Source organism: Microplitis mediator, chromosome 10 (assembly GCF_029852145.1).
Source record: "Microplitis mediator isolate UGA2020A chromosome 10, iyMicMedi2.1, whole genome shotgun sequence".
NCBI classification, from domain to species: domain Eukaryota; kingdom Metazoa; phylum Arthropoda; class Insecta; order Hymenoptera; family Braconidae; genus Microplitis; species Microplitis mediator.
Genome location: NC_079978.1, coordinates 15,288,155 through 15,311,697, shown reverse-complemented (window position 1 = coordinate 15,311,697; position 23,543 = coordinate 15,288,155). Strand labels below are relative to the sequence as shown.

Below are 23,543 nucleotides of genomic sequence, written 5' to 3'. Positions count from 1 at the left end.
ATTTTTTCCAAAAATTTACACTCAAACAATGATGAGAAGTTGTAATAATTTTTTTGTATTTTTTTTCGAAAAGTAGGGTATATGCACCAGTTTTGGACACTATACGGATTGTGGACACTTTGTACTTTATTTTGATTTATAGAGTATAAATAATATTATTACTATAGTAACCCAGGTAAAAAGTAATCAATGGAATTAGCTTGTATTAAGCTAATTTTATCAGTTTTAGCCTAAAATTAGCCAACAAACTATGGTTAACACAAGGTTAGTTGGTTACGCTTTGGATCGCTAACATAAAGCTTGCAGTTTTAGCTTGCATAAACAGTGACAATTTAGCTTACTATAAGGTTAAAAATATATCTTATTCTAAGCTAGAATAGATTTGGTAATTTAAGTTTGAAAACATCCCTAACGAACCCAAATTACGGTAAATTACGGTAAACCCACCGTAAATTACGGTAATCCACCGTAAAATACCGATTTACCGTAAATTACGGTGGATTTACCGTAAAATACGGAAATACGGTACTCCACCGTAAATTACGGTAATTCGGTAATCCACCCGAATTTTTTTACGGTAGATTTATCGTATCCGACGTTAAATTTACGGTATACCCGCCGTAATTTACGGTAATCCACTGTAAAGTACCGATTTACCGTAAATTCCGGTGGATTTACCGCAATTTACGGTGGGTTTACCGTAATTTACGGTGGATTGACCGTAATTTACGGTAAATCTACTCGAATTTTACGGTATTATACGGTAGATTTACGGTAAAAATACCGTGAATTTACGGTAACTCAGGTCTGCTAGGGATGTTTCCAGAGAAAAATTTTTTATTATTTTTTTTTTTTGTACACAAACATCAGATATTGGGCATTAAATGTATAGTGTTATATATATTTGAGAAATATAAAACAGTAAATGTTCTTTTGTGGTTGTCATTCATCGTTTTACCAATATAATTTATAACGTAATGAGTTCTATGCTTGTAATGTACTCTCTAAATCTGAATCAGTGAATATTTACTGATGTAAATAGTCTCAAGTATGTCATTGCAAATCATTACAATATTACTGATTCATTTACTGAATCACATACTGAAAGTAAAATTCATTTAATAAGTCTTCCATTTCAATATCATCAAGTAATTGTCTGTTAAATTGTAGTAATTTTCCATTGAAAATAGTTATAAACATTTATCTGAAAATAATAATAATATTTATTTAAAAACATAAAATAATTAATAAGACGATTTGAGGTTATGCATTACCTCTAGATGTAAATCAACTACAAATACATTTCAGAATTATTCTAGTCACATTCAAAAGAGAAAAATATATAAGTTTTATTAGTATATAAATTATAAATTGACTTTTGTTTGTTGAAATATTTTAAACTTACCCTAATAATAGTGCAATATTAATAATAAACTTTGATTATAACTTGCAATCAACCTCTGTCTAACAAACAAGCTTCCAAGTAGATGGCACTCTTTACTGCTGTGAAACTAAATACACTAATTAGTCAGTAAATTTATTCAAAGCTACTGATCTTTCAGTAAATTTTGTAACTACTGAAAAAATCAGTAAAATTTTCACTGATTTAACTTAAAAGAGTAAGGACATTCTAAAAAATTCAAATTTTTTTATTATGAACATTAAAAACTTGTGATTCAATAAATTAAAAAAAATCAAAACTTACTTGCTTAGTAAATATTTTCCTTTATATATGTTGCAAATAAAATTGAACTTATTTATCATTTATAAGCAATAACACAAACTCCTAATTAACCTCAAACTTCAGTTTTCAATGTTTGCTTGGAGTAATGTTAGCAGATACACTGTTAAAAATTTCTATGGTAATTTTACAAGAAATGTGTTGGAAGTCAATTGCCAATGCAGTTTTGTGATTTAATAAAATCAGTGTTGTAATTTTGCAACACATTTTTTATAATTTTTGTTTTGGAAAATTGCAATACAAAAGTACTAATCTTACTAAACAGATAATAAAAAAGGTTTGTAAATTTTACACAACGAATGTTGTTATTTTCGAAAACAATTCAATTGGAAATTATTTCTAAAATCACAATGTGTAACTGTTATAATACGATACTTTCAAGAGATCATATGTGTTGTAAAATTGCAATGCCTACTGTTAGAAATTTCTATCGTAATTTTACAAAACATTTGCCACTGTATTAGCCTTGGAATATTACAAAGTAGTTATAGTGATAATACAAAACGTTTTTCGAGAGTTAGTCTATCATTATACATTGTGAGTTTTGTAATTTTACAAAACATATGAAGCTCTGTTAGATTAGTGATATTAGAAAACAGTCTAGTAATTTTACAAACAATTTTTACTCAGTCGGTTTCGGAAAGTTACAATATCTCACTTGAGTTTTACAACACAAATAATGGCTTCCTTTGAAGTAATTTTACAATATAGTATTGTAATTTTACAAACATTGAAAAAAAAAAATTTTTTTTTTTTAAATTTCTTGTTCAATCACTTTGACGATGCTGGGAGTATTAGATATGTGATATTGAATTTCTAATCGAATTAGAAATTTTTAATTCAGAGAAAAAACGCTAAACTTATCAATAAACGCACACGCATTAGTGGGATTCGAACTCGGGACCCTACGCACGAAAGACTGACGCTTTAACGACTAGGCTACACAACTGACAGTGACTACTAAATTTAATTTTACACTATAGTACATACTTTGTATTCTATTATGTATACATAAGATTTTTTTAACTTTTTAGGAGTGTTTTTTAACATTTTCTAAGATTTTTTATTTCAAAATGTAATATGTCAAAAGAAAAACATTTGAATACGATTCAATGGAACTAATTGTAGAAAAAAAAAACTACTACTGCTGAATATATATTATATGTTTGAAAAAATTCGAGTATCTTACATTAGTTATAAAAATTAAAGGATATTCAAAAAATTTCAAATTTTTAAGTGATTTTCAACGTGCTGTAACTTGAAAGAAAATGGTCGTACAGTGAAAATAAAAAAAGCAAATTGTAGCTTCAAGTGTCTAAGTCTCAGATCTGGTCTTGAAAAATTTTTATTGTAAAAAAAAAAGAGTAATAAAAAAAAACCACTGCAAATAAACAATTTCCAAATTTTTGCTCGTCTTAAAAAAGGTCTACGAGATTCAATAAATTGTTTTTCATAATCTATCCTTAAACCTCTTTTGGTTAATTTAATTTGTCGCCCTTAAAAAGTCGCTACGACGATTTGGCGCGAATTCATCATTGATCAAAGCGAAAAAGTCCATTTTGACTTTGACAGTCAATAACTCAGGACATCGAAGATATAAAATCTTTACGGCCAAGAAAATCTAAATCAAGACAATAATTTCTTGAAGCAAGATAATTGGCTTTCTACAGAAATAAATTATTGGCTAAAGAAAATATTTCTTAAGTCAATATAATATTTCTATCAGTGAATACATCAGTTGTAAGCTTTAAACGTGTTTTCTCTAAAGTCAACATGCTGTTTTGTAAAACTACGACTCCTGTATAATAATTCAAAATTTTTGGGTAAAATTACAATACACTCTGTAATTCTTCAATGGAATTCGTGATAAAAAAATTTAGGGTTGTAAAATTTCAGTGATTTCTGTGTAATTTGATTTAAAATATTTTTTTATTATTTTACTAAGAATTATAGCAAATTGAATTATTAACATATTTTGTGAACTTTTATCGCTTCTTATTTAAAATCAACGTACTGCTTTGTGAAATTACAATTCATGTATAATACATAAAAACTGATGGTAAAATTACAATACACTTTGCAATTCTATGATCAAATTCGTGAAAAAAAAATTAAAGTTTGTGAAATTTTCATGACTTCATTGTAATATTAATTACAATACATTTTTTTTTTAATTTTACTAGAAATTGTAGCAAATAGACTTACAAACATCTTGTGTAAACTTTAAACGATTGTCATTTAAAATCAACGTATTGTTTTGTAAAATTACAAATCGGGTATAATAAATACAAATGTATAGTAAAATTAATACGCTCTGTAATTCTATAATAGAATTAGTAAGAAAAAAATTGAGGTTTGTAAAATTTCAATGACTTCATTGTAATATTAATTACAATACTTTTTTTAAATTTTACTAAGGATTGTAGTAAATTAAATTACAAGCATTTTTTGTAAATTTTGAACGATTTCTATTTGAAATCAACGTACTGTTTTGTAAAATTACAGCTCGTGTGTAATAAATAAAAATTTATAGCAAAATTACAATACACTCTGTAATTCTACAATGGAATTTGTAAAAAAATAATTAAGGTTTGTAAAATTTGAATGATTTCACTGCAAAATAATTTAAAATATTTATTTATAATTTTACTAAGAATTATTGCAAATTGAATCACAAACATTCTCTGTAAACTTTCATCGCTTGTTATTCCAAATCAATGTACTGTTTTGTAAAATTACAACTCGAGTACGATTTATACACAGAGATGGTAAAATCACAACTTATATTAGTAGTTTTCCTAATACATCATGCAAGATCACTCAAATTGTGTTGTAATTTTGTATTGGCATACATTGGTTTGTATTTTTACCATACCATTGTTTTGTAAAACTATTGTAATTTTACAAAAATTTTTAACAGTGTAAGGTAGTTTTAAGTTTAGAACCGAAGCTTAGAACAAATCTTATCATACACGTGGAAAAAGAGCTAACAGCAAGGTATATTTGAAGGTTAGTTACACTCTAAAGACTTGTCATAGAATTCATTCTAATAACAACCTAGAGTAAAGCTTACAAAAGAAGACTTAGATGTTAAGCTAAAATAAAGCTATTTTGAAGTTTCAAACGTCCGACTAAGACAATTTTCTACCTGGGAAGTGTGTGAACAACATCTTTGAACACTGTAGACAACCATGTGATGTGAGTATGAATTACTTTAATAACCTCTGACGTAAAATAAATTAAAATCAAAATTCAGTGGTCCATCTTAAGTAATTCTTGTCATAAGTGATAATAAGAGTGAGTAAATAATCAATTTAACTAATTAAACTCAATATTTTTAAATAATTCATCACACATAAATTTAAAAATACTTTAATTTTAATTTAAAAATATGATTACGAAAATGTAACCTAAAACATTAAGAAAAAAATGCTAATGTTCACAAATAGGGACATTAAAAACATATTCACTAGTTTTGGACACGACGTAGTTGATTGTAATGTTATCTTGATGAATATCTTAAAATTATTTTTATTATTAATTATTATTGATTAAAATCATAAAATTTTATTTTCTAATTGTAGGTAAAAATGCCATAAAAAAAAAAGCTATTAATAATTCTTCTATGAATATAAAAACTGGTAAAGTGCAAGAAAAGAACCAGTCAAGACATTTTTTAAGTACAATGAAGAAGATTTAAAAAATGCTTTTAATATAATTAAAAATGGGGAGAAAATAGCGACAGCAAGCAAATTATTTAAAGTTTCTAAAACGACTTTACATAATAAATTTAATAAAAAATCTCCTGAATCGTTTGGAAGAGTTGGGCTAGTATCTGTACTTGGTAGTGAGATTGAAGACCGATTAAAAGAGTGGGTATTAGAAACGAGTCGAAGAGGATTTCCTATTAACAAAGAATGTTTGATTAATTCAGTAAAACAGTTAGTTGAAATTGGAAAAATGGATAATCCATTTAAAAATGGTGCACCAGGACTAAAGTGATTTCAAGGATTTATGAAACGTCATCCACGAGTTAGCCGTAAAAAAGCTGAACATCTTTGCAGAGCCAGAGCTTGTATAACTAACCATGGTATTCGTGGGTGGTTTGCAAGTATTGAAAAGGATTTAGACAAGAAAATAGATATATTTAAAGATCATCGACGCGTTTTTAACATGGATGAAACGGCTGTCTATCTGTTACCGAGTGGAGGCTATGTCCTAGCCGAAAAAGGTAAAGCTGTTTATGACGTGGCAGGAAATAAAAAGGAAAATGTAACAACATTGTTTACAGTAAATGCATGTGGGGAATTCGCACCACCTTTGACCCTATTTAAATATGAGCGTATGCCAAAAATTTGTGTTCAATCCACTCCAAAAGACTGGGGAATTGGTAAAACCGAAAATGGGTGTATGACGTCGGAATTTTTTCATGAATACTTCACCAACGTTTTTCATCCTCTCCTTGTAAAAAAAGAGATTCCATTCCCTGCAATTGTTTTTTTGGATGGACACGCTTCACACCTTACCATTGAACTTAGTAAATTTGTCGAGAAAAACAAATTGAGCTATGCTGTTTTCCACCTCATGCAACACATATTTTACAGCCTTTAGACGTTGCTATTTTTGCTCCATTAAAAAAAAAATAGAAAACACTAATCAAGAATTGGCGCATTGAGCATGAAGGAGCACATGTGCAAAACATAATGTGCCTTCGTTGTTGTCTAAAGATCATCATTGAAAACGACTTTGTTGAATCTATAAAAAATGGCTTTGCTACAACTGGTTTGTATCCATTGGACAAAAATGCAGTAAATTATACTAAATGTGTGAAGATTGTTAATTCAAATGATACGTCAACAGAAAATAATATTAAAAACTAAAAAACATTAACACACCGAGAATATTTAGAGTGTAAGATGGGTACAGAAATTTCACAACGTTTTAAAAACACAAAAGATGCGAATATTGGTTGGGAAACTGAAAATAAGTATGGATCATTACATGAAATATGGTGTAAATTCGTTGATGATGAGACCAATTCAAAAACTGACACGTCAGTGTCACTATTACCTGCAACAACATCCCTTCCTTCGTGTTCCCATGATAACCTCATAGAATTGCCATTTCTTGAGTACGAAGCATCCATTTCTAATAATTGTAAGTAAAATATAAAAATATTAACACAATTCAATGTTAATTTTATAAGTCATAACTCTTTAATCAGGCAATATTCTATTAATCATTGGTGATTTCTTAAATGAAATATTTAACTTAAATATGAAGTTATAAGTTTATTTATTAATTAAAAAACTTAATTTTTAAGATATTTTGAATTAATGCAATTTAATCATTGTTTAAACATTAATATTATTTTATCGTAATTTCACTAGGTAACGATAACTCTCCAGTTCTTAATCCTGACCTAAACTCTTTGAGTGATTCTACTTTTCAAGATTCTATCCTAGAAGTCAGTGATCCTAATGTTAGTGAGAGTATACAGATAGAAAATGATATAGTTTTGCCTGTAGCTACAGAAACTTTAACCTATGAAAAACTTGATAATGATTTTAATGTCTAACAAGTTTCTAACAACTTAGATTTTAATGATAATAATAACATTTCTACTAATCAATCATTGAACATTGTTGTTCAAACACAATCAGTCGACGAAATCTTTAATAAATTAACTTTATGGCCAAAGAAAAAAACAACCCAGAAGAAACGCTAAGTTATGGAGCATTTACCTTCTGTAGTCACTGCTGAAGAGTGGTTGAATGTTATGGAAGCTAAAGAGAAGGAAAAAAAAGATAAAGAAATTGAAAAAGAAAATAAACAAATTAGAAGACAACTGAAGGCAGAAAATAATGAAAGATTGAAAGAAGAAAAACGTATTGAAAAATCTAAAAAGTTATCAGCAAAAAAGGGCTCCAAAAAACTCGAAAAAATAAATAAAAGAACCAATTTTTTAGGCTACTAAGTTATTTTTAATATGTTGAATGATACATTATATATTTTCTTTTCGTATTATTAATGATAATAAATTAAACTTATTTTGTAAACAATAATTTTTCTTAATAATTCATATTTTTAATACTTGTGTCCAAAACTGGTATTTATCCTGTCCAAAGCTAGTTCAAAGTGTCCAAAAACGGTGAAGATAGCTAATATTATATAATTACAACATTATTTTTCAGATAATTAAATTAAAAAACATTTTATTTATGCCGTTATGAGATTCCTCACATATTTGCGTTTCTATAAAACAATTACTCATTATACTTTATAGTGTTTTATTGCATTTAAAAAATAAATTAAATCACCCAAAACCTTAAAGTGTCCAAAGCGGTGTTTCTAGCCTATATCGATGTATATGATTCATTTTTCACGGGCTCCTATTAAGACCGCAGTCTTTTGACGATTGGATTCTTCAATAGCTGTTTGAACGATAATAACATCTGGGTCATCTCAAGCATTTTTTAGATTTATAGACTTTAAACAGCGCAAAATATGAGGAGACTAACGATTGACTTTGTATTGTGCTGTAAATGGCTAACCGCTGGGGGTTCTGCGCCCTCTATCACAGAAATGGTTCAATGTACAAAAATGTTTGAAACAAAAGTTGTAGGGAATTTTATTCTCTGAGGAATATTTATAATAAATGTAAATAGCATCAGAGCTATAGGAAGCGAGATATTTGTAAAAAATCGATTTTTGTGACCTTTGACCTTAAATATTTTAAGACGCGGACACGAGATTCTATGAAACTTTTGAGACAACTTTCAGAACGTCAAAATATAGGTATATACAAATATTCAGATTATTCGCTTTCGTTCCGAGGTTGACCCTTTTTTTTGTCTATATGACTTGTCTATATTGACCTCTTGGAATAAAAGACTGAAAATTGATATACCGGCAGCTTTCAATACGCATTACAACATATGAATAAATTAGCGAGATCAGAGAGGTTTGCATTAAAGATCGGTGATTTAATATGGAACCCCCCATATACATACATACACACATACATTTGTAAGCTTTTGAACCAATGGTATTTTTGGAACTTACTCGACGAATTATGATAGATGATGAAACAATCATTTAAATAATCAATCATGAGGACCAATGCAACAGCCAGATTTCTAAGAAATCTACTTACAAAGCAATAGTTCGGTGTGTGTCTATTTAATAAAATACAAACTTTAATGATATTTTCATTGAACTTATGTTAAAAACCAGATTACAATCTGATTGTCCATCTAAATCAATTTCTGACATCGCGACACTATTGATAAATAAACATATACGATAAAATGATAACTTCCTTTTAGAAGCGGGTTAAAATATGTCTGTAGTCGAGTTCGTTGAAAAGGTTTATATAAAATTGTTTCCAACATAAAATAAAACACACACCTATTGAAATAATTTAAAAATAAATCTTACTATTTTAAAATGTAATGAAAAAAAAAATATGGATAAAATGTCAAGTCAGCTTAATATCTTAATCTTTGAATCCAGAGATATAATTTCTATATAATCCAGCGTTAGAGCATTTCCACAGGTTTTAAAGTTTACCGTCTAAACTATCTTGAGAATCCTTCAATCTCTGATTTACCAAAGTGTCTTATCTTTATGTATATAAGCACATACCGAGAAATTTAAAATAAAAAACTATAACAACTAGTATAGAACTTAAAAGAAGAAGTCAAGTAAAGCATACTCGTGACTAATGTCAATTAAGGACTGACTTGCGTGCACCTAAAGAGCCATTAACCCCATCTCTGTCATCGTTTCTATTTTTTTTTTAATTTTATTTTTAAACATTCTTTCTTTTACAGCTCATTGAAATGTATCGAGTAACAATGTTAACTATCCACTTTGTTCAGTATTACAATTTCCACAATTAAAATTAACAAAAGATTTTAGTGCATATGCTTCCATGGGTGCGTTCTAACCATCAGCCATGTATGCACTCATCTATCTTTTTCTCTTCTCATTTATAAAACAAATACATAGATATACATAACCATATGCTTATATATAGATATTCACTCAAGAATAAAAAAATTACTTATGGAATTTCGTTCACGCGAACGGATTAACACTCGTGTAAGGGTTGTCTTGATAAAAGCCAAAAGGTATATGAGAAGGGTAAAGTTACTCGGTAGGGTTATAACGTGAGCGTATGGAGGGTTAAACCAAGCAAGAATAAAAAAGAGGGGGAGAAAATGCTCCATCACTATATTTTGTAATGGGGTGGGGAGTTGGTATATTTGCGCAAGGCCGTTCAATAGGGCGCAGTATCGTCGCGACTATCGTCGCGTGAGTACGTTTATCTTTGGCGTTTTTCTTCTTATCGCGTTTTGGCCTCTAAAGTGTCATTTAACGGGGTAGTTAATATAATCATATAAAACATTATTGACTGATAATAATCGTGACGATAAATTATTATCACAATTTGAAAAAAAAAACTTGTCATAATAATTAAAATTAATTATTAATTCAAATGATAATAATTTCAATTAACCATGAGTTTAATAATAAATAAATAATATACTAAAGTAAATATATATGGACTTTATTGTCGATAAGTAATATGTGAAGTTATTTATTAAAACATTACCTAATGCCGAAGAAGCTAATGGAAAAGTAAAGTACGAAGCACATTCTTCGTTTGAATTAGCGATAAAACTACTGGTAAGCGTAATATATTAAGGAAAAAAGTTTAAATACGATGCAAGTTTTTTCTCTTATATCTAAAAACGAGTAGTGTTTTTAGATAACGTCTATTATTCTACTCTTTTTTCATGCTGACTAAATTGTTCGTTCTTAACGCTTCGTAAGACTTTCCTTTTATCTGTATCACTTATTCATAGAATAGGCGTTTTACCGGTGAGCTCTTTAAACTTGGATCTCAAGGGATGATATCTATTTTTAAATTTAGGGAGCTGAATTTTCCATTACTATCTATATATATAAGTTTTTGATTTATTTTTTTATTTGTTTTATAAAAATAAACAAATACTCAATTCAAAATGATTAATTTCATTAAATGAAAATAAATAACTATAATTCTCTCAAATTAGTTGCACATTATTACTTTCAAATTTCATTTTTTTTAACATCTATTTTGGCTATATTGCATGAATTCGACCTCAATGATAATAATGCATGGCTAGCGGGTACAGTCTGCACGTTACCGGGAAATATAAAAATACTCGACGGTGTGTACGAATTGGAATGTGAATGTTATACATCCTTTTCTTACTTCCGGAGTTTACTTAAGAAAGACAAACCATTGTATGTATTAATATTTTATGAGTATTTAAAAACATGTATTTATGTGGTAACCAACCAAATAATTAATAATTAGTTGTAAACCTTATTGGACATAATCCGAACCAAAAACTTTAGCATTTTTTATTATTAAAATCTGGCTTTTAACTAAAGTATTATTAAAATTCAAATTTGTTATTAGAGTTTTTGATAATATTTTATAGATATAAATCTTACTTTTATATTTCATTATTTGTCAATGAAAAGTTTTTATTATTCTCAATAGAACTATTAATAATCATGTAAATGGTATATCTTTGATCAAGATTATTTACATTTATAGTACGTTGTTTCTCATTTTGATAAAATCTATACGAAAAAAAAAAAAAAAAAAATATGTTAAACAAGTTGCTGAATAATTGTTGAGATATTTTTATAAAAAGCCAGTTATTTTTTCTTTTTATCATTTATCATCATATTTATTTATTTATTTTTTTTTTTTTTTTGAACATCGGAAGCAAATTCTTGGCAGTCTTCGCACGATTGCGCGGCATTCAATGTAATACCCGTCGAGGAGTATCGATTTTTCACAACAAACTCTAGGTTATGTTTTTTTTTGTTATTATAAAAAAATATGAATTTTGGTAGTGTCGATTTTTGGTGGTACGCGTGACAAGTTCCTTCGTCAACTTATCTCGTTTTCGATAATCAATTCGAGCTGTAACAGTTTGCTAAGAGTGGGAGGAGGAGAAACCCTTCGAGTTTTCTAAAACTCAGAGCACCGGCTGTCGTTCATCGATTTAGCTTTTTTGTTCTGAAAAAGTAGGTACTGCGAGGGAACGTGAAATATGGGAAATGAGACAAGGACGTTTTTCCATCGACTGTGACCTTATCGTAAAATTCATATTAACGGACTCAATGTCAAAAAAAAAAAATTTATTAAAAAAATAGCTGGAAAAAGTACAATAACGTTTGTTTGTTGGTACGACTGAGAAATATGTTTTTCTCTATAAATTTTAGTTTTATTTTATTTCCACCCTCAATGGAAAAATATAGGGACGGACAAGATAAACACGAAACAACCATGTTTTACCTTTGTTACAACGCATATCACAGGAAATGAGTACCTTTTTGATATTAGATATAATCGTTTAATTCTATAGCATCTACAATCGACCTGATTCATTACTTAATTTTTAATTATTTATGGTCGTCCCTTCATTTAGCTTTTACTGCTAGTCATTTTAGTTATTTAGCTTGAATTGTTTATTTTTATTAATTATTCATTTGAGTTAGTCTACTTTATGTTATTACTTTCCAATAAAAATGAGGTGATAATAATTTTTTTTTCTATAACATCTGCTCTAAATTTGAACTTTCAATGCTTACTTATTCGGTCAAAATAAGCTAATTTCAGACAAATGCCGCGATAAACTGTAACGTATACTTAAATCTCGAATTCAATAAAGCGGGATAAAAGCACTTTTGATTTTAGCCTGCTAAAGTTCAATTCATACACGGAAAGAAAATTCCAGCTAAATTTACGATGTTTACATCGTAAAAATTCAGAATTCGATGGAATAGAAGTTTTAAATAAGAGTATAAAATAATAATCGCTCTAACTGATGTTGGGTTTGAACACGGAATCTTTAGATCATGAATTAACTGACGTCTTGAATCACTCGAACACAGAAAGACTCCCAAGTATATAGAGTGTTGAGATCCATATAAACGATATAAGAAATTATATAAGTCATGAGTCACGGGAACGCCTCTTACGGTGAACACAGTTACTATTTAAAAATTACGCTGTAGCATCATAATTTTCATAACTTCCATCGTATTATAACAGAGGTAGCACTGTTATATTTATTTTATTCAAAAGTAAATTGAAAGTCAAGTATAGAAATAAATATAGTTTTTAGATTGTAAGTTTTTTTTGTTCTTTTTACGATATTAACATTAAAATTTTTTAAAAGATTTCCAAATTAAAAAGCCTCTATTGAAGTTACAATGTTAAATAGTGACAAATGTAATCTTTACAGTAAATTTTGAAATTTATAGATATCTCAAAATTAACGGTGCTATGCCAGAAATTGACATAATTGGTGTTTTATGGGTATTTGGCCCAAGCCGAAGCCCATAGGCCAGGAACCCCAGAGATCTTATATTAAGGAGGACAGGTTCATTTTTAAATTAATGAAACGATATTCAAATTTTAATTTTTCAATACACTAGTCACAAGAATTAAGGGATATGAAAAAAAATTCCAAATTTTTGAGTGATTTTCAACATGCTATATACTCGGAAAAAAATGGTCGTAGAGTAAAAGTGAAAAATGTAAATTGTAGCCTCAAGTTTCTAGTTTTCAGATCTAAAAATCTTCAAAATATTTTACCATGCACGGTTCCGAAGTAATCTTAAAAAAACCGACGCAAATGAAAAGTTCCAAATTTTTGCTCGTCTAAAATAATGTCTATGGGCTTCAATAAATTTTTTTGATGATCTGACCTTATGATTCTTCTAGGAAATTGTATGCCCTTTGATTTACCGCCCTCAAAAAGCCTCTACGTCGATTTCGCGCAGAGTTATCATTGATCAAAGCAAAAAGGTCCATTTTGACTTTGACAATCAATAACTCGGGACATATTGGTCGTACAGAGAATGGACGTAGGGTTTTACAAACGGCGAAACATTTTCCACGACAGACAATTACCCATACAAAGTCGCCGATAATGGAAAAAATGCCGTAGGTTGGCCGATGTCTGAATACCATCGCTCGGCCAAGCATTGGCAATTCGTAATGTCTCATACCTGGTTAATTATCAGCAGCCATTTAATTTTTTATCAAGATAGCATAGTCAAATCGAAATGAATTTTTATTAAAATTTTTGAATGTATATGTCATGGCATTGCTGGTTTCATATCAGAATATGACTTACCGTGATCCCATTGAAGATAATGCTGGCCAATGAACGGCTACTAATGACTAGCCAATTATCGGTTCGCAACGTTGGGCTACTGTTGGTGAATCAATGGTCCATGATTGATTCTTGTTGAATGAAAAAATCTACTAATCAATCATTAATTATTCAAATAACTTGTTATTGTAGTTTCCTTTTAATTAATCATTATTAATTTCTTAATTAAACTGTTTTAATTAATAAATATTTTCTTTTTCGATCACAGTTATTCACAACTAACTATTAATATGTTTTTAAGTTCGTTATCATTTGCGATCTACAACCGCATTCTTATAACTTTAATTATAGAAATTAATTTAATTAAGAAATAAATATAGTAAATTTTTAAAGTAAATGTCATTTTTAATAATAGTGGTAGAGCAAGATAATTCAACTGGATTCTCGATAAATAATCAATTTAATTTAATAAGTTTTATTTTTTTAAATTATCTAATTATAATCAAAATAGTACGAAATCATTTTTTTTTCAACCTCAAACTGTCCCGAAAAAACCCTGAAAATTTCAAATCGCTGCGACTTTTCTTTCTTAGTGTTCCGAAGCTTTAAATTTATCGTTTTCGACAAAAATCGCATTATGGGCGATTCTTCGGTTTCCCATCATTTCTTCAATTTCAAAAGGTTTTTGTTAGCGACAAACCTTATTTCTTTGATCAAAAATATTAATTATTGAAAATAATTTATCTAAAAAATTCTTTCAAAAATTGTTGTTTATTTTCGATATTTTCTTCCTTGTCATCTTTACAATATTTTTGATGTTGAGAAAATCAAACAATTGTTCAAATCAATTTGAACACAAGATCTGAAAACTAGAAACTTGAGGCGACAATTTGCTTTTTTTATTTTTTTCCGAAGAGAGAGGGCGGCAAATGAAAGCGCATTAAATTACCTAAAAGTGCTTGATAGTAAAATTATCAAAAAAATTTGATTGAAGCCTATAGACCGTTTCAAAGACGAGCAAAAGTTTTTAAATTTTTTTGTTGCAGTAGTTTTCTTAGGATTACTCTGAAACCTTGCACAGTAAGAAATATTTTGCGGATATCACTATGCCAGTATAGGCGTGAACGCCATACTGTATGGTATTAAAAGTTTTGTAATGATGGGACATTCCTATTTTATCTTACAAAATTATAAAAATGACTTCTGATTTTGAATTTACAATCTTATGATTTGTAATATAAGAAAAAAAAACATTGATCACTAAGTCATTTCTTACTTGGTAACTTGTATAATTTTGTTATTTTTTTTTCTACACCATTATGAAGGTTGAATGTTTGATCTGATAAAAAATATATATTTTAACTTTTTCTGTTACTTTCGTCATGCATATTAAAGTAATCATTAAAAAATTTGGGAAATCCTAAAGTGCACGCCTCGTGCGCTCATATTACAATAAACTAAGTTATTAATTGTCTTTTTTGATTTCCAAATTTTTTAATAAACATCTAAATCTAGAAATTTGTGGTTTTGTTTTTTTTTTTTAATTTAGTTTATTCGATGACAGTTGGCAAGTTGATTTGTTGGTTAGATCAATATGCAGCTCTGGTGGCTTACTTTCATTTGATAGTAAAATTAAAAACAACTTTTGTTTTAAATTATCTGTCGGTAAAGTTGAAATTTATAATGCCAGCTAATTTTGATGACAATCATATCGCATAATAATAATAATAGTAATAAAATTTTATGTCTACCTATATTTGTGGGTAAAAATAAGAGGACTCCAGCATTAGTTAACACTGTCGGTTTTCAGTTTTTAACTGATAATAAATGAACGAAAAGGACTACAGTAGTGATGTTCAGAAGGCCTCAATTCTACCAAAATCTGATGCTATTCAAAGAAAAAATGACACTGATTAATCGAGATTTCCAATAGATATCTTGCTCAAATATGGGCATTCCAATTAACGTCCAACTAGTCTTATTTTGAATAATTTTTTTTTTTTTTTACTATCATGTAACTAAATCAAATTTTAAATTGAATCTAAATTATTCTTTCTAATGTTCTCTAGACATTGGTGTACTTTTTTGTCATGGATGTTATTTGTAAAATTGGTAGAAACGGTTTATGGTAAGACATCCGAATTTCGTGATAGGTCGATTATAAAGCACAACCTCTCCCACTATCGCTTCCGAGGCGTTCCAAATCAAAACTGATTAGATTTAGAACAGATAGTATTTTAAGAACATAAATAATTAAGTTAAAATTTTCCGCTATTATTTTATTATTCCGCTATTTTTTCCGCTATTACATGATTATATATTAATATAGTATATCATCTACATGTCGTATTTAAACATACATAATTTTAAACATATATCTCTATACAAAGTAACATATTGGTAACGTTACTTGGAACTGGGCATCCCTTAGGAAAACAAAAACATGAACAGTAATTGCAGGGAATTAACATCATACGTCATTACTAAGGACTAAATCGAGTCGTGATCAGAGTATACTCACATATATATACTATTGTTATTGTGGGATTAACAATTCTAATACCATTATACTGAACGAAAGGTAATCTTGATTCAAAGAGAATTATCTTGAGTCGAGAGAATATTTAGGAAAACGGAATATATCTTGATTGAAGTAAACTTTCTGTTAATTTTGATTATTTTAATTTGAAAAGTTATTTTTTCGACCCTAATTAGTTAAAGTTTTAAGTTAAAAATACATCATTTTAGTTCAAAAAGAAAAATTTTTAAAGAAAGAAAATTATTCTCGTTTCTATGATAAATTATATGTATTCTAAGAGTTGATTTGTTAATAATAAAATCAATTTAAAACTGGACCGATTTAATATATTTGAAAATAAAAGTATTTTTTGCTTTACATTGATGTAATTAAATTTGGGAATGAGTTTTTTATTTTTTTAATCTAAATTAATCGTTTCGAGATAAGTCTAAATGTTCTCAAATCTTCAAATGAATTAATTTTTACTTGCAGTAAGTAAAATGTTACTTTGTTTAACATATCGATGTATCGAAATGAATCGATATCGACTACATTCGAGAAAACGATGTTTTCAGAATGAGTTGGTATCATCTGAAACTAAAAGCTTGGTTTTTCTTGAGCCAACTAAGTCGTTTTCTTATTTGAGGAAACTAAAAACATTTATAGCAAAAATTTTTATTTTTAAATCAAGATTGAATTTTATTATTATAGAGCTTTATATATTATAATTAAAAAAAAAACCCTTTTTTTATCAAGAGAAAATTTTTTTAAACAAGAAAATAAGATATTTTAATTCAAGAATTTATTTTTGGAAATGACTTTCTTCTTGACCCAAGAATTCCTTTTTTTTCTGTGTAGGTCAAAAGTAATCAGCATTTACTTTCGCAAATGCACGGTATTATTTTAAAACAATTTTTATTTGATAGTTGTAAATTTATCAAGGTCTTATAATATTAAAAAATACACTGCAAAAAATCGGTGACAAAATAGTCTCACATCGGTGTAGCGGTGTGACTTAGCAGTGTTATCCAACCGGTGTTAAAACGGTATACATGTGGAGTACATTGACTTCGAGTGGAGTATGAGGGTCTAAGTCTCAGTGTTTTAAGATCTACATAACAGAAAAAAAAATCTGGGCATCGGTTTGCCCTGCAGTCCAGCCTCTAAACTTCCCGCTGTTTTCGAGCTCTAAGAGCTCGAAAACATTAGTATAGATACATTAACGAGCTCTTCGAGCTCGACAATACCTTTGCTTCCCTTTTTTATGAGCTTTTCAAGCTCAAAAGGGTTACGGTTTATGATAAAGTTTAAAAATTTAGAATCCAAAATAATGAATGAATGAGCGTTTTTTATATATTCATTTACAATTATGGTCAATAATTAGCTCAAAAATAAGTATTTACGTGATACGTTGTATCTATATCGTGTAAGTATATCGTAATCCGAGCAAACATAAGGATTTTTAGGCAGTCACTTCCAATGACTTATATAAAGAAAAACATATTAGTTTTGAGTAATTTTTTTCAGTAATTATGATGTTTTTCAATGGAAAAAGTAGATATAGATTTTACATTTATTATTCCGTCGACGATATCTCTCGAACGGATTATCTGATTGGGACGTTCTTGGCAGCAATTGGATGCTTTTATCGATTTCTAGAGCTGATTAGATTTTTGAATTAATCGATTCGATAGTTTCCGAAATATTCACGAAAAACGAAAAAAAAACGATTTTTTTCCATTCTTTTGTCGACGATATCTCTCGAACGGATTATCCGATTGAGACGGTAAGGTGGCAATCGAAAGCTGTTATCGAGTTCTAGAGCTGATTAGATTTTGGAATTGATCGATCCAACAGTTTTCACAATATCAAAAAAATGAAAAAAAAATTTTTTTTTTTTTTTTTCGTATTTCTTGAATATCTCAGAGTTTATTCGACAAAATGGTCCAAAATTTTTTTTAAAAACTAAGTTCAGAAGATATCTTTTGAATGCTGCAAGAACCATCTAAATCGGTTCATTCATCAAAAAGATGAACACACACACACACACACACACACACACACACACACACACACACACACACACACACACACACACACACACACACACACACATATACATACACTCGGACATCATTCTGAAACTAGTCGGAATAGCTTCCTAGGACCTCAAAACGTCGACATCTGATGAAAACTCGACTTTCGAAAATCGGAGTGAAAACAATAACTTCCCAATTTTTCGAAAATCGTCGATTTTCTTAGCAGGAAGTTAAAAATTTTTTTTGAATTCTTTCGTTAACGGTTTCTCTTGAACGAATTAAACGATTTTGATTATAAATTTTTAGAGCTGATTATATTTTGGAATCAATCCATCCAGCAAATTAAAACTTATCCAAACAAAACATTTTTGAAAAAATTTTATTTTTGAAATATCTCTGAACGCACCTTACCGATTAAGCTCAAATTTACATCTCTAAGATATTAACAAGCCGCGTCGAATGACCCCTCAAAGATCAAAATCGGTTCATTCGTTCAAGAGTTATGAATATTTACATACGTACGTACGTACGTACGTACGTACACACATACATACACTCGGACATCATCGTGAAATTAGTCAGGATAGCTTCCTAGAACCTCAGAACGTCAAAATCTGATAGAAATTCAGTTTTTGAAAATCAGACCGAAACCAATAACTTCCCGAATTTTAAAAAATTTTCAATTTTCTTAGCAGGAAGTTAAAAAACCAATAAAATAATAATAATAAAAAAATAATAATAATAATAATAATAATAATAATAATAATAATAATAATAATAATAATAATAATAATTATAATAATAATAATAATAATGATAATGATAATAATACTCTACTTAGGCAACGAAACTTGGCCTGCTGCGCATGCTGATCATTTTGTTGATGAAACATCGCAGCAGTAACGATTTGGCGCTCAGGTGAGGCCCTCGGTAGTGTTGGACTAGTGGGGATAACCCTCCAAGCGTTTAACTAACAAAGAAATGATAACAATAATAATAACAATAATGACAGTCTTAAACATCACCTGAACACTAACATTCCTCCCGCGATTGTGATAAAAGACAGTAAAAATAAGACATATACATGATTATGTCTGAGCAGATATAATAAGGTCTGACTATGTTAAATGTTGTATTTAGTTCAGATGTAGTTATCTGATCAGATCTTACGAGATATACGCTAGATATAATGATGTCTGATATTGAATCTAGCCCAGATCTAATTATATCTGATTAGATCTGACCGGATGTAACCAGTGGTTGGCCAGATATGAGATCTGATTATGTCTAAATATTAGATCTGATCATATATATATATATATATATATATATATATATATAGATCTGCAAAGATATAATTTTATCTGATCAGATATATTAACGTTTTATGCCCCCGCATACCCCCTTCGGAGCCGATCTTATTATAGCTATTTAGTGGGGGATACTGACATGAAATAATGAACGTTCACGCTAAATTTTGACTTGGTAACGCATATATTAAAAAAATGGGAGCATATTAACATTTGCCCTCGCAAACCCCCTTAGGAGTAAATTTTATTAAAGCCATTTTATGAGGAATACCTACATGACATAACAAACGTTCACGCTGAATTTCAAGTCCGTAAGCATTTATAGTTCCAGAGATAGTAAATTAAATAGATTTACATTCTTATTTAGTTACAAATAAGTCAGATTAGAGACTCTCATTTTGACTGTTTAATAAAATGTGATATACGCTTTAATGGACAGAAACAATTGATAAATGAAACAAAATCTAATCTATAAAAAAAAAAAATATAAAAAACAATTGACGCTAATAGAATAAAAACAATTGATGGCTGTAATTTATCTGTTTTTTTATTATACTTTTAAAAAAAATAATTTATGTACTCGAATTCTGATTTGAAAAAGTAGCCTATATTTTAAGTGACAGTATTTTGTATATGTATGAAAAATTTCATCTCAATCAGGTGAGTGGTTGATTAGTTATAAAGGTACAAACCAACAGAGAGACAGATGGACAAAAATTCCAAAAAGGGTAGATATAGTATGAGTGGGTCATAAAAATGATATTTGACGCATAATTCGAAATAAAAACACCATGTACAGACAGTGCCTATATATATTGTAACGAAAGTGAAACTGATCTTTTTAAATATTTGAATATCTGGAAAACAAATGCCTTCTTCTCTTGTTTTATATAAATGTGACTAGAGTCAGTCCGTCATGATTTGACAACTAAACAGCGAGCATCCTGTACTTATTAATAAACTCTCGTTGCCTTTTCTTTTACCGCTGTTAATTGTGGTGTTGTTATTTCTAGTTTGTGTGGTATTATTGTAATATAAGTGATTATTATTTTTAAGTTACTTGTTATTACAATATATAAATATAAAGTGTGGATTTGTCATATTTTTTACGAACAATGTGGACATTTAACATCATTTACGGGGTTAAATTAGATACTGATAGCCTTATAGCCAGGATAGCACGGACTTTTATACCGGTATTATTTTACAGTGTATTCACAGATATCACTATTGATGTGACAAAGTAGAACTCGATTGATGAATTGAAACATTAGTTAAATTTTATTTTAATTTCAGTCTGTAATGATCGATAACATAGGTAGAGAAGGCCAGCGCATGGTAAAGTATCTGGGTAAATGGATTGAAGCTTCTAAAAGCGCAAAAATATTTTTTTTCTTCAAAAAGAGTTGTTACATAGTTATTTTTGTTCAAGTATTTCTCTCAAATAAAAACTAAACGCCAAATGAAGAATGATGTTCAATACATTAATCTGTAATTTAGCAATCTATGTATTCATTTTTATTTTTTAATTTTCATTTATTGAAGAAAGTAACCTAGACAAAGTTTCCTTTTACTGTGGAAGTGCATCAAGAATAGTAGTGTTCGCCTTTTTCAGAGTGATAGAGAAAAACGACCCGACCCTCCTTAACAATTTTTTATTTATTTTGCGATCGATATTTATTTCAGTAAAGTGAGTAAAATGTTACAGTTAAAAAATTTAACAAATTAGTAAAAATTTTTTTTGGTATACCTCAACATTGCTCTAGAAATTTTTTTTTTTCTACTAAAAACTTGAAAAACGATTAGAGATTCGTTAAAAGTGAATGATAATAAATTTGGTGGAGAAATTAAATTCAACATTGATTAATTATTTTTTAAGATATCCCGTTGTGTCCTAGTCTCCCCTATCATAAAAGCAAATAGTAACTTATTAAATTGTATTGAATATCATCAGGTATAAAGTAACGCAATCATTTTTTTTTCGTTAATGAAAGAAAGTTATAAATTACAGAGTTACAAGATAGTATATTATTTAATTGTATTTGATCTCAGGTTTCATTTGTTTGCAATAGTTTAGTTAAATTTATTAGTGATAACTATTATATTATGCATATTTAAATGTAACATATGAAAGCAAATGGTAGAGAAATCCATGGTAGTATATCCTATTCTAGTGAAAATATTTAACGTACGCTAATGTAGCCGAAATTCTCTATTGTTGTTGGAATCCATTATTACTAAAGCAAACCCGTATAATTAATGAGTACAAGGACTTGTTTTCTCTCTGTACTATATACGAGTCACACAAATGTATATGCATATATTTTATTGAAAGTTTTCGTATAATCATTGTTAACAATCGAATTTAATTCGTAGTACAGAATTCAAGTGAATAATTTGACTATTAGTTTAATTGAATAAAATATATAAAGACAATTTTATGGATATATAGATAGATAATGAAAAATATAAACAGTCTCATAACTACACAGAGAGAAAACGGTGTTATTAAGATAAACTCACACCGATGTAGCGGTGCTACTTCGCGCTGTTATCCAACTTGTGTTAAAACTGTGCACATGCGGAGTAAATTAACTCCGATTGGAGTATGAGGGTGTAAGTATAATTGCAATTTATCATTTACAATTAAGTTTTAATTGTTTTAAGATCTACAGAACAGAAAAAATCAGTCTATCGGTTGACCCTGCCGGCCAGCCCCAAAAATTCTCGCTATTTTCGAGCTCTTCGAGCTCGAAAAAACTTTTATATGCCGTTGTTTTCGAAAAAAAAAGGTTTTTTCTCCAACGATATCTCTCAAACGAATTGACCGATTGAGACGGTTGAGGTGGCAATCGACGCGTTTTGTTGAGTTCTAGAGCTGATCAGATTTTGAAATTGATTTATCTCGTCGTTTTTGAGAAATTTCCAAAAAACAAAAAAAAAAATTTTTTTTTAATTCTTACGTTAACGGTTTCTCTTGAACGAATGAATCGATTTTGATGGTCGAGGTGGTATTCGACGGAGCTTATAAAGTGTTAAAGCTGATTAGATTTTGGAATAAATTTACCGAGTACATTAAAAGTTATCGAAAAAAACATTTTTGAAAAAATTTTATTTTTGGAATATCTCCGAACGAGCCCTATCGATCAAGCACAATTTTTCGCAGCTTTCAGATATTAAAAAGCAGCGTCGAATGACACCTTGATGATTAAAATCGGTTCATCCGTTCTCTCTAAACATGAATTAGTGAAAATAAGTGAATATTCACTAATTCCAAGTGCAAACCAAACCACTAATTTCAAAAAGTGGTTCGGTTAGCACTCAGAAATAGTGAATATTCACTTATTTCACTTATTCATGTTTAGAGAGTTCAAAAGTTACAGATATTTACACAGAAAAAACAGTTAACTTGGTTTAAGAAAAATATTGTCTTCCGAATTTTCTTTCTTGATTCAATAAAAATGAAACACTTGATTCAAAGACTTTCTTTTGGTTCAAGACAGTAAATTCTTTTGCTCCAAAAAATTTATTTTTGATGCGAAATTGAAAATTTCTTAGTTTCAGAGAAGAAGTTCTTGGCTAGAGAAAAGAATTTTCTCACTCCAAAAAATCAAAGTTTTGAACGAAAAAAAGTTTACTTCGGTTTTATTCATAAAGTATAAAAACTTCGCAAACATATATTCTATGTGCATATGCCGTGAAAAATTCACTCAAAGTTGTAAATCTTAATAAAAATTACTC

The 23,543-nt window shown here is 28.9% G+C and overlaps 1 protein-coding gene across 1 annotated transcript in view; it reads left to right on the top strand.

The window, feature by feature from the left end:
* Positions 1 to 10,049: 10,049 nt before the first annotated feature.
* Positions 10,050 to 23,543, top strand: part of LOC130675283 (1-phosphatidylinositol 4,5-bisphosphate phosphodiesterase epsilon-1-like) — a 213,501-nt gene continuing 200,007 nt past the window's right edge. Inside the window, exon 1 of the mRNA XM_057480844.1 lies at positions 10,050 to 10,435. The gene's annotated coding sequence lies outside the window, so the exon portion shown is untranslated. The remainder of the gene's footprint in view (positions 10,436 to 23,543) is intronic.